At 36.1% G+C, this 13039-nt stretch overlaps 1 long non-coding RNA gene across 3 annotated transcripts; it reads right to left on the bottom strand.

Moving 5' to 3' along the window:
* Positions 1 to 4770: 4770 nt before the first annotated feature.
* LOC109241172 lies at positions 4771 to 6401 on the bottom strand. 3 transcript variants are annotated; one of them, XR_002070197.1, is made up of 4 exons: positions 6218 to 6401; positions 6031 to 6104; positions 5845 to 5913; positions 4771 to 5033 (listed from the first exon to the last, which is right to left on the bottom strand). It is a non-coding gene; the product is annotated as an uncharacterized LOC109241172 (long non-coding RNA). The 3 variants fall into 3 exon arrangements; XR_002070198.1 differs by having other exon boundaries at positions 6046 to 6104; XR_002070199.1 differs by having other exon boundaries at positions 6031 to 6097.
* Positions 6402 to 13039: the final 6638 nt, after the last annotated feature.

Below are 13039 nucleotides of genomic sequence, written 5' to 3'. Positions count from 1 at the left end.
AGTTAAACCCTTGTTTTGAATAGTGCAGTCATTATTAGTTTAAGTTTTAAAGACTTTAAATGTCAGTTTTTTCTGATGTTTTTGAGTTAAAAGCTATTACTTGACATTGCCTGAGCGGCTCATTTGCATTGATCTGGACTGAATATGGATCGGGCTGCACGCCGCAGCGATACTATGATGAAATTGCGCTTGGGCTGTAGGAGCCCCTCCGGAGTCTGAAACCCCACAGTGAGCGCGGGTACCCAAATGGATCGGGCTGCGCGCCGCAGCGCTCATGTGCATTGCATTGTATTCATGCATTGATTCCTGTTTGTACTACGTGTCATGACATTCGGCACTCTCATATCATTGGCATCCATGCTACTTCTTGCACTGTTTACCAGATACCCTGGTGTTATTTGTTGCTGGAGTGCTGTGCCCGAGGGGCTGACTTATGTGCGGACTTGCACTATCTGATTACGCATTCATTTGCTTGACTGTTGGAAAAGGATATTTTCAAAAGAGGTTTTTAAACTGAGCCAGATATTTTCTAAAGGATTTTTCACGGTTTTACTGTTTTCTCAAAGGGTTGTACTGTCCTATATAGCATGATGGGAGTGCTCTTACGTGATTTCTTGCCTCTTAGTTATTATTTACTCTTATTACTCACTGAGTTGGAAGTACTCACTTTACTCCCTGCACCTCACGTGCAGTTGCAGGTATTGTTCACCCGGTAGCGGGTTATTAGCGGATTGAAGGTATTGTTATTGTAGCTGAGCAAGGTGACCGCCAGCGTTCGCGGCACCGGATGTTGTCTTTTGTTTTCCAGAAATTTTACTTGTATACATTTATTGGCCTGTAGTTGTGTTAAGGTTTCCTTAGATGCTCGTGACTTGTGACACCCCGGTCGGGTAGTAATTAACAGTTTCTAATGCCATTAAGTTGTATCTTCTATTCATTTATGTTTAATAATTTGCTAGTGAAAGGATTTGGGTTAGTTGGCTGGCCTTGTCTTCACGAGAGGCGCCATCACGACCGGGTATGGGAATTGGGTCGTGACATCTCTTGTCCCAGTTTAGCTCTTCCTTCTATTAGGTCTTGTATCCCATCTGTAATTTCTCACGTTGAGCCTCATATATTTCCAATCTTTCAGCTTGTTCCACCAGCCAGTTTGACTCAGAATCTCCTATTTTTCAAAATTTTCCTCTTGTTGGTGCTCGCTCTCTTCATTTAATTCTTCCATACTGGCCTTCATTCTTGTGATTGCTGCCCTCATTCTTTTCATATCTTTTCTAAGTTCATCATGTTGCTCTGCTACTTGCCTCAGAATATCCCTAAAATATGCATCACGTTCCATATCCTTTACTTCATTGCCCCTATCAAACTCACAAACATTATAAGAAAGATCATAATAAGAGCTCTGAGAAGGATCATAAGAATTAGGACAACCATCCCAATGGCCATCTTGACCACCACATATATGACAAATATTCCACTCAAAGGATTGAGATTATGCGCACAACTCGCTCCCGGGAACATTCTGACAATTTTTCCACCAGTGAGGTCCTCCACAATATGGACAAGGATCATCATAATAAGAATAACCAATATTCAACCAATTCTCATTCCAAGAAGCCATGTCAACAAAGATAATAAAATATTAAACTAAGATAAAAATAAAAAGAAACTTGAATAGACAAAAAGTAAAAATCTAACCTAGTAGACTAGTTAATTTCTAAGTCCCCGGCAACGGCGCCAAAAACTTGTTGCTCCCAAACGCACACGCAAGTATACGCGATCGTCAAGTAATAAAGTGACTAAAAGTCGGATGTCGATCCCACAAGGACTTGTGATTAACTATAAACTAAATTAGACTATCCTAATTATCTAAACAAGAATTAAACCTAGAAGTATTTGGTTCTAAACTAATTAAAATAAATAAAAACAAATAATGAACTTTGGACAGAGAATGAGCAGATTTTTATGATATCAATGTAATGAAAACAATCTAGGGTTATGGGCTATCTAACATTCCTATTGTATTCTTTAATTGAATTGACTAACTAATTTATCGAGTTTATTGGTTGACAGGGTTAATATTGCTCATAAGAATCTGTCGAGTCCTTACTCGCCTATTCAAGCTAACCTAACGCCTATATGTCTATGGAGTTAGAATCAAGAAGAACGCATTTATAATTCCTGTATTTCAACCAAGCAAGGCAATTAGGTATATGTCTATCCTAACCGCGAATCCGTTCCCCGATGCACAGGTTCAAGAACTTGCTCTACTCAATCCTATATGCAATCAAGAATTCCCACTTTCGAGTTCAACTCTAGATTCGTAGATAGTATTCAATTGGTGATCAAGCAATCAAATAATTAAGCGCAAGATTAAATAAATAAACCAATATGATAAACTAAGAAATCAAAATCAATATCAATAACAATAGTCATGAAAGAACCACAACCCTAGAACGTGAAGTTTAGCTCCACATAGACATGGTAGCAAAACAACAAATCATACAAAGAAACATAAAAAGACTAAGTTTGGTGGAAGAAAAGATGAAACCCGGCCTCCACAGCGGCTTTGTGCTTGTGTTTTCCTCTCAAAAACGTCCTCCACCTTTCAAAGTGGTATTTTAGGATGTATTTATATGGCCTAGGGTTGATGAGGGGCGGAATTCTTCAATCCAACTTCGGATGGTAGAGCTGGAATCCGCGTCTGCCTTCGCGTCTAGACGCGAACATTGACGCGGATCCGCGTTTGCCTTCGCGTCTAGACGCGGACTTTGACACGGATCCAGCTTTTGAGATTCTTCCATTTCGCGAAGTGCTCCGTGCCTTTGCTTCGCTTCGCTGTTTTGTGCTTAACTTTTCTCCTTTTTCGCGTCCGACTTCGTGCCACGCACGAGAATAGACGAGCTCCCACTCCTTTAATTTCTTTTTTTTGTGTCGAATTGTCATCTTTTGATCATTTAGCATCCAAACTCGTTCCTACACATAAAAAACACATAATGAGTATATTTCACTTCGAAAATCATGTAATATCCCGCGACACACATAAAAATTAATATGCAAATATACTAAAAAATATACACTTTTCATCAATTATCACCAAACATCACGGGTTCAAATCCTGACACAAAATTAAGAAAGAGATGCACAAACCTATGGTTGTATTGGTGAAAAATTCTATTGACTAATTTAAAGTCCAAACCCCCTCCCCTCGAACACCCCCACCCCACCCCACCCCCACCCCCACCCCCACCCCCAGAAGAAACAAAAGCAGAAGATAAAATTAGAAGTATGCTTTGACAATGAAACAAGGAAACGCCAACAATTTTCTTCTACAAAAAGTTCTTCTGCTTTGTTACATCTTTGTAATTCATCTACATTAATTATTATTATTTTTGGGTTAAACTCCTAATAGCTCAAAAGCATATTCTTCAATACGACACAACTGAAGCAACCAAAATGCCTTAGTCTTAAATGCAACCCACATTTAAAATCCCAAAAGAAACATTTCATTTGAAAAATACCAAAGAAAAAGGAAAATGAATTAGTGTAATGAAAGTGAATATAATTAACTAAGTTAAAAAGCTCGAGTAGAAAATTCAAAGTGTAAAAAAAAACGGAGCAAGGCAGGGCGGTGGATGCGGGTGCAGTTGCGGGGCAGGTGGATACGGGTGAACATGCTATGTGGGGCAGGGCGGGACGGATTGAAATTTTGTGGATAAAAAAGAACCCGCCCTGCATCCGCCCCATTGCCATCCCTAGCCTTGTAAAAAGAATTTTTGCTGAATGGTATATCCATATTACATGACCTACTTACACTTGTGTTATTTTTCCAGCCTTCTCCGTTTTGCAAAGTTGTACATGAGGTGCTTGTTGAACTAGAGCTTCTCCACATACTTTCACAGGTGCATATTACTATGAAATGGATGATGAACAAAACCTATATGCTATTCAATTGTGGTAGCAAAATGGTTAAAAGAAAACAGTTAACTACCTATATTATTCACCAAAAAATGGGTTGGATAATAAACTTTTTTAAAACGGGTCAAATATGGATAATAATCATATTATCCATTTAAAAAATGGATATCCAATGAATAACCAATAGATAACTAATGGGTCTAACTTTTACATTTGTAAAGCTTCAAATTGGGGGTTCCTGAAGTTAGGGAGACTAAGAATACTCCCAAAAGTGATCATACAAGAAGTCGTGGATAATATGGTTACCCATATTACACTACAAGAAAATAAGGATACGACGACATTAAATAAATGTCGCATAATGCTGCTTAAATGTCACAAATTTATTTACCGATATTTAATTTACATTTGTATCAAATGTCGTAAATTTTGTGGTCGGGAATTTTCCGACATTTGCATAAATGTCGGTAAGAAATTTACGACATTTATTTATGACATTTTTTGAAACCTCACTTAAAATTGCTGACATTTAGAATAATGTTGGTAAAATGATCATGACATTTGTTCACATCTTTTAAGAAATGTCGCATTATAATTTACGACATTTTAGTAACTGTCAATAAAAAATTTACAACATTTAGGTGAATGTCAAATAAATTAATGACATTTTTTTAAATCTTCTAAAATGTCACTTTGAAATTTGCATATCAAACTTCTCAAATATAAATAATAATCTTTTACTTAGTTTTTCATCGTGACTCATACATTTTAATTTGATTTGTACATTCATAAATGTCAATCTTTACACACAATGTAATAAATGTGAAAAATAAAAATTTTCTTCTCACGTTGTATTTGAAGAACATGGTAACTGACATAATAAGGGTTCTCCTTACAAGTTAAGAGTTCAAATCAAATGACCTGTTATATCTCAAATAAAAAGTAATTCAAATTAAATCATAAAAGATAAAGTAATTTTAACATGGAACTATGTCAAATTCACTTCTAATCTGAATGAATTCCCTTAAATTCTAGAATAAATTCTGAAGCAAGGCTTTACGGATCCATCACAAGCCAAGTATTCCTTGCAATAATTGATCTTACATCCTTCAGAAGTTCTGCAAAGAGAATTAAAAGTATGTAATAAATAGCCTATATAGAATACAAGATAAAATCAACAAGACGAAGCCTATATAGACCCAAAATATCGCACACTTCTACAAAAATAGCATAAGAACTTTAAATTACAAGCAAAAGTTTGGAGGCAACATTGACAGCACATTTATACTAGAGCTCCTTCTGTGACAACATTGTAAAAGTTCTTTTGAACTAAAAGCGTCACTATTTACAAATCACAAAGATATCATTCAATATAGACCCATCAATTCTTAAAATGCTTACAGACAAGTGAACATCAATTAAAAAAAGTAGCTACAATTAAGCATACTTCAATCAAACAATGACAGAACTTATTTCAAACTAAACTAAAGCTGAAGAGGCAAAAATTATAAAGAAATAAGCCAGGCCAAAACTACAACTTATAATTCTCATTCTGAAAAACTAGTAACCGAAAAGAATTGAGTTTCACAAATTTATAAGATAATCTCAATTCTCCAATCAATAGAATAAATAAGAATAAATATAATTAATCTGATGGTGATATAAGACTGGATTTTGCATTTACTAAATAGAAGAGAAATAAAGGAATGGTGGAGATGAGTAGGAATGTAGTTTTCCACAAATGCATTCTAAGTGAGCTATAAAGCTACTGTTCGAAATAAGTTTGCACTACAACTCAAACATGTTATAGCCACACTACGTAATTTGCTATATATCTAATATATCAATAGGTAAACACCCACAAATTTTTCTCAAATACGAGATTATAACACATGGGCAATTAACTCGTAACTTTGATCTAAAACTCACCTTATTTTTGTGAACAACTGAAATCGGTGATAATGATTGTTGGTGATCTTCATATGAGTCATCGAAAACCTATCACAAAGAGGGAGATTATTAAATCAAACACAAAAATACTTTTTTTAACTATCACACTACAAATAATTAGATTTACATAGTATATATTAAATTAAACAGAAGACAGATAAGAACCTGCAAAAGCCTCACCAAAAGTCTGAACCCTACATCAATGTTCTTCCAATAGCTTGCCTCCCTTTCCCTGTTTTCTTAAATTTCCAATTAAATTGCCAAAGCGTAATGCAAAATTAGGTTGTTGAATTCTAACTAATAAAGGAAACTTAATTTTAGAATTAGGAAGAGGGAATCCGAAAATTTTTACCGTCAAAATCTTTTCCTTCTAAATCTCTCATACTCTCCATACATAGCTTTTTTCGGAACCACAATTTGTAGAGAGGGAATATATTGCGGTGATGGAAATCAAATTTGACTAAAATTAGACTAAGTTTGGTAAAAGATGGAGCCAATTTTAGAATCCCCAATATGTTAGGGCTTTGAGGTTTCGGCCATTTGGGGTCTAACAATTCGCTAACTTTAGGTTAGCAATTATGCAAACATATATGGTCTCTGTTTGTATATATTTTTTTTTAATTTTGTTTACTTTGTTTTTAAATTCAACATTTAACAGGTACTAGTTTTATTATTGAATAAACAGCATATTTTAATCTTTAATTTACAAAATAGTATAATAATGCGGACAATAAAAAGTACATAAAAAATTTAATTAAATAAAAAGATAAAAAAAACTCGTAAAAAAAAAATATAACATGTTTTTTCAAGTATAAATAATGCAATGGTGTTAAAATTATTATAAGATACAAATCAATTATAATGTCTTAATTTTTAAATAAATAATAAATTTTTAAAAAATATTATCAACTATACATAATTACCTTCGTAAAAGTAAATAATAATCAATAAATTACATTATAGTAATTTAAAATTTACTCCTTCATAAATAAATACATAAATACTTTAAAATTATAAAATAATAAAAGTTTAATATTCTTAGAGACACAAAACTAAGAAATCGAGACCAATTATATGTGAAGATATATATTTCGTATATCTGTATATTTGCAGAAGAAATCAAATAATATTCACTGTGATGTTCTCACTTAGTAAATATGCTACACTTTAACTTTGTTATTTGAGTTAATCTCAATCTTCATATTTTTTATATATCAATAAAATGTTATCATTCATTTGGTAAAGTATTCTTAAGGGTCAATAATAGTAATTAGGATATTTAACGCACAATTTGCATAGGAACTATTTGGTCACCCAAGCGTTAAACAATAGTGCACAATTAGGCACTTGAGCGTACGTAAGTCTCACAAAACTAAACTCCACACGTGAAACTCATGCCATTTTACAAGTGCCGCACCCAAAGGCCGGCGAGTCCTAAAAAGCCTTTTAAAATGTTGATTAATAATAAGAGAACTCATCTATTCTGTGGGAAATTATCACAATACCAAAAAAATATAGTATTAAATAAAAATAATATTTTTTTGATTCTAGACAAACAATGATTTACAATTAATGTAAATGTTGGTAATTACCGACTAATAATACGACATTTAAAATAAATGTCACAATCTTTTTGACATTTTATATCAAATGTCAGTATTTTTATGACATTTTGCCTCAAATGTTATTATTTTTATGACATCTAGTACAAAATGTGATTGTTTTTACGATATTTTGTATCAAATGTCATTATTTTTACAACACTTTGATTCAAATGTCGTTATTTTTACTATATTTTGTCACAAATGTCGTTATTTTCACTATATTTTTTCATAAATGGCGAGATTTTTTCCCGACATTTATTACAAATGTCACTAAATAAATATCGTCATATCCTTACTTTCTTGTAGTACAAGTGTCATAACATTAAATTGACACATGTAAATATTTTGGACAATTCTCCAATTTTGTTGGAGTTTCAAATTTATTTAAAAAAAAAAGTAAAGACACGTCTTTTTTAGAATTTTTAAATTTTCAAACAATATAACCCACCAATAAAAACCACCAACTACTCCCACTTCTTCCATTTCCCCCCTCAAATAAAGTCTTTAAACTTCAAAAGCAACAGTAAATAAAAAACTTCAATGATCAAATTACTCAATACAATCGTAAGAAAATAGAAAACGCAAAGGTAAAAAAAAAAAACTGAAACAATACCCATTATGGACTATTCATGAACACTCTCTCCCTCATAAATGATTCTCCTCCTATTTTCCATAATTACGAACTTTGTTCCATGTGTGGGCTTAAAATTTCGGCAATTTGACATCTCTCGCTCAAGGTATCCATAGTGATTCTACATTCGTGCCCTCCAGAGTTCAATTTTGAAGTAAATTTTTGAATTGCAAAAAGTTCGTCTTCAAAATAGTCGGTTCACAATTTCATCCAGAAAATGTGCTCTTTTTTTATTTGAAAAATTGCAACTTCTGCATTTTAGTTTTAATTAATTTACTTCTAAGTACGTTTTGTTTGTTTTGTATTTTTGCAGTATTGTTCACAAGGAGGATCTGTGAGAATTCTTATAATGTGATCGATGAAGGGAGTATATATTCAGTAATGAGGTAAGTTCTATTTTTCCTATTTTATGGGTATTATTCTCATCTAATTTGGGTATTATTCTTCTCATTCTATTGAGTTTTATGGTAGCAACTTTTTTGGATCTTCTTCTTTTTCTTCTTTTGGACTAATTNTATATATATAATTTTCTTTTGTCCAAGTAATTACCCAGACGCCCACTTTATGGGAAACTACTAGATTCGTTATTGTTGCTGTTTTGTCCAAATAATTACTATTTGTGTTTAATTTACTCTGTATATTAAACTTTTTTTTTTTGCACTATTAAAATAGCTCCTTTACGACCGAACCATGCTGACCAAACTCAAAAATCGATCAAGCCGGACGCAATAAGCAAAAAGGAAGTCCTAGTTTGTTTGAAGAAAATTCAATCGATTTTTTAGCGCACTTTATTTCGAGTATAGAAAACATAATGTAAATTAAAATGAATATTTAAATATGATTTAATGCGACTTATAAATCGCTATTGGCAAATGCCACTTATTAAGAATTGATAAATACGACATATAAATTGTGATGGGTAAAAAACGCCAATTATAAAGTGCAATTTCAAACGCGACTTATATGTCGCAATCAAATGCCACTTATAAATCGCAGTGCTCAAATGTGACTTTTAAATAGCAATATCTGAATGTATACTTATAAAATATAATCTACAAATGAGACTTATAAATCGCAATCATCAAATGCAACTTTAATATTGCAAAAACTCACAATACTTCACTCTTCCTTTCTCCCTCTACTACTTCATTCTCTTATTAGTGTCTCTATTTTGTTTCTCTCTCTTAAAAAGCTATAGAAGGAAAATATCGAAGTTATTGGCGAATGTGGAGAAGCGAAGTAGGAAGATGCTTAACCTCACTTCCTACAGCGAATACCCAAAAAGTATAACAAAAACTAAAGACTCTTAGACCAAAATATGGTTCTATACCAAAGTCACCCAACCTTACATTAAAAAAAAAAAACTTGTGCACGAAAAGGAGACTAGACACACTAGGTTATTTGTCACATGTACGAAATCTTTTTCGATCCTTTCAAATGCTCTCCTATTCCTTTGTTCCATATTAACCACATAAGAGTTAGCGGTGACATCCCACGTGCGCCTTGTGTCTTCTCTTCCTTCTTCTAAAAGCTCATTGTATAGTGCATCCTTTACTGTGCTCGGCATTACCCATTATTAGCTTATTCGTTCCAAATTTCTAACTCTCAGTTGTCGCAATTTCCTTCGAATGATGATGTCCCTTTCCCTTAGTTATTCTTGAAATATCACCTTATATATAGAAGCTAGTATTCTTCTTGTGATGAAAAGAAAATGGAGATGATAAATAAAACCAATAAAGTTCAGTTTGTACCTGAAACAATCCATTACAAGAAAGCTGAAGACTACACTTCGACAACACCAAGTTAACTGGTGTAACTAGATTGGCTAGTTGATGCAGGTGCAACCAAAATACATATTAGTATGTGTTTATCCTCAAAATCGGATAACAATTGAATTTGTAAGTGGTTTTAAGGATACGCGGATTAATTTGACACAAAGCAGTAAATTGGGTTAGATTAAACAAGTAAAAATGAAAACAAATTCAAACCATGCGCGTAGGATAGTTTCAGCCTTAGTGAAATCTTCCCCCTCGATGTGGGCACACTGTGACCAGCACTGATGAACAAGATAAGAGCTAATGAGAGAGAAAAAATAATAATATATTGCCTTGGAATGCGTGTTACAACCTGTGTTATGAAACACCAAACCCCCTTTATATAGTAGGAGAGTCTCATTCTAGGTACAATTCCTATAAAAGATAAAAATCTTCTAATTAACTGATTACCGATTTCCTATCGATAGGTGCCGAGCTCCCCGCCGTGATATTCGATCGGTCATGGATATCACGGCCTTACGTTGGCCGGGCTTGATTACCTGACAACGTCCTTCGAAGTTAATCAAGGCTAGGACAGATCCCGAACCATGACCCCGATATCCTCGAAGGTGGGTGTTATGGTCCCGGACTCCAAATCGATGAGACCTCTACCTCGGTCTCGGCCCCCTGTTATCATATCTTGAGCTTGGCTTATCACGTCAGAGACTAGGGTGTACCGTGAGACCGGTTTTACCCGTATATAGATAGTCCCTTCATTTCTCGGAGAATAAGTTGACGAGAAACGACATGAGCTCCCCGATTCCTTCTTCGATATCGTATCAGAAACGACAAAAATGTGAAACGTCTCGTCAGTCACGTCATAATGGCAATAAATGCATGTCAACCGCCGGTTGGCCATCCTTGGACATGAAGCGTCGCCCAACTACTATAAATACCCCCTCATTTATTTATTTTCACTTACATCAAACCTTCTACCCTCGTACCCTTGGAATTACAATACTCTTTAGCACTTTTACCACTGATACTCAAGGTCTTTTGCAAAGTATTTTTTACCCATCTTCTTCTCAAGCCAACAAGTCTAGTCCTTCAACCTCCTCAATTTCTTCATCTTTTCCAGATCCTCCTCCATTTTACTTTCTAAAAGAATGGAAAAGACTTCCAAAATCGTTCCCCAGAAAGAAACTCCTTCTACTTCGTAGCCGGCCACTGAGGTCAAAGAGACCGCTCCGGTCGTGGCTGTTGATGAACCAGCAATTGAACCGCCCTTAAAAATGTTCATTCCCGGGGATGCTCGGCCAATGACGACTTCAAGGTTGAAAAGACTTCCTCCGTACAGGGTCGGTGTGAGGAGGTCTTGAGATATATTTGCTCGATCACCGAAGAGGTCCTCCCTACGATCCGAAAAGATTACAACTATGCCGATAAACGCATAGTGTTCCCCGACCCCGAGGAGGCCATTACCACCTATGTCTAGAAATATCTAAGTGTTTACACTTATCCCTTTACATTGGGACCCTGGACCCGGTCATCGTAAATTTCTGTAAGAGATACGAGGTATGCCTCGGTCAAATTCATCCTTCCATGTGGAGGATTGTGATCCTCATGTGGTTTTTTGTTGACAAAGTCGATTCATGCCAATTTACTATGGAGACCTACTCCGCCCGTACAGCCCCCGAATGTTCTGAGGGGGCTAATAAAGCTAGTGCACCGGGTTATTGTATTTATTCAATTTCTTAGTAATTGCTCATGCACTTATGACACCGGGTTCTGGGATGATTATGGTATTATTTAATATTAAGTTTGTGGAAGACATTATTATTTATTCAGTGAAATTCATTACTTATTGTTTAATGCATAAAAGAAATCTGGTGCCGTGTGAGTTGTGAACGGCTCGATAATTTCCTTATGTGTTGAGGTTCCGCGTAGCGATGGTGTTATGTGAGTAGGATGGCTCTTTAGTTTCAGAACATATATCGCACCTCAGTTGTGCTTAAGTTTGTTAGCTTATGGCGCTATATGTCCCCTCAGGGATGGTATTATGCACTTAGCGTGCTTGTGACCGATATTCGGTATTTTGTTGTACCAGCAAGGCCCCGTTCTCAAGTATTAATGAGGACCGAGATCAGGCTGGCAAGGCCATTTTGTCCGAGTGAGGACTTCGAACTTGATTCCGGCCGAATTCGGGTTATTCCTCGAGAAGTGGAATATATCACTTAAGTAGAACTTCCCTTCAATCATTGATTTTATGTTTACTTTTCTTTTCCTTATTGGTACTCGTGGTGATGTAGCCGTCGCTCGAGTCCCAAATGTTGTTCCTCTACTCAAGGAGTGGGTCGAAGGAATCGTTTCACAGATACCCTACTCCGAGCGCACGTGGCGCAAACTTTCGAAGGGCCGTTTGGAGGCCTGATCTTATGGTAAGATTCCCTTCCCGAATAGGCTGTGTCAGGATTCTTCATTTAACATCAAGTTCTTAGTTCCATTACTTTCTTTCTCAGGTTTGTCTAAGGACTTCGAGCTTAGGCCTCTAGTTGGTGGTGAGGACTTGCTCGTTGAGTCTCCTGCTTCGGGGCAGGCCGGGGAGAAGAAGAGGAGGAGGGCTCCGAGTTCGGAGAAAAAGAAACTAAGAAGAAGGATGGTGCGTAAGCCGAAAGAAAACAACAGTGCCCGAGCACCAGCTTTGGACTTGCTCTATCGGCTTAGGGGCGAGTCCGAGGGGGAAAAGCCCTTTGTGGCCCGTGATCCGTCTCTTCCCGAAGAATAGGTGGTAGCCGAGGGGGAAACAATAGAGGCCAACCCCTCTCAAGTTCAGGAGGCCGATGTAGCAATGAGGGTCGAGAACCTTCAAGACGCTGGTTCTGCCCCGCCCGGTGTCATTGACATAACGGGATCGCCTTCATTCATGGAATCGATGTTCGGTGAAGCTCAAGTGACAAAGGAGCGATCGAATGAAGGGGTACATGGAGCGGACGATCCCCTCCAAAGCTTTTTTGATGGCGTGGACTCCACCGCCACGGAGACGCCAACGGATTAGGAGACTTAGAAGTACTGAGGAAAAGTCCGTCCTCGGGAGTAGGTGGGTCTAATTTGAGCCCGAGACTGGTCAACCGGTTACCTGCCCCGAGTGCGGATCCTGGTCGGAAGGGGTCGATTATCATCACCGT

This window comes from Nicotiana attenuata, unplaced genomic scaffold, assembly GCF_001879085.1.
Source record: "Nicotiana attenuata strain UT unplaced genomic scaffold, NIATTr2, whole genome shotgun sequence".
Taxonomy (NCBI): Eukaryota; Viridiplantae; Streptophyta; class Magnoliopsida; order Solanales; family Solanaceae; genus Nicotiana; species Nicotiana attenuata.
Note: the sequence above shows the minus strand (reverse complement) of the source record. Positions and strands in the feature narration are given on the sequence as shown.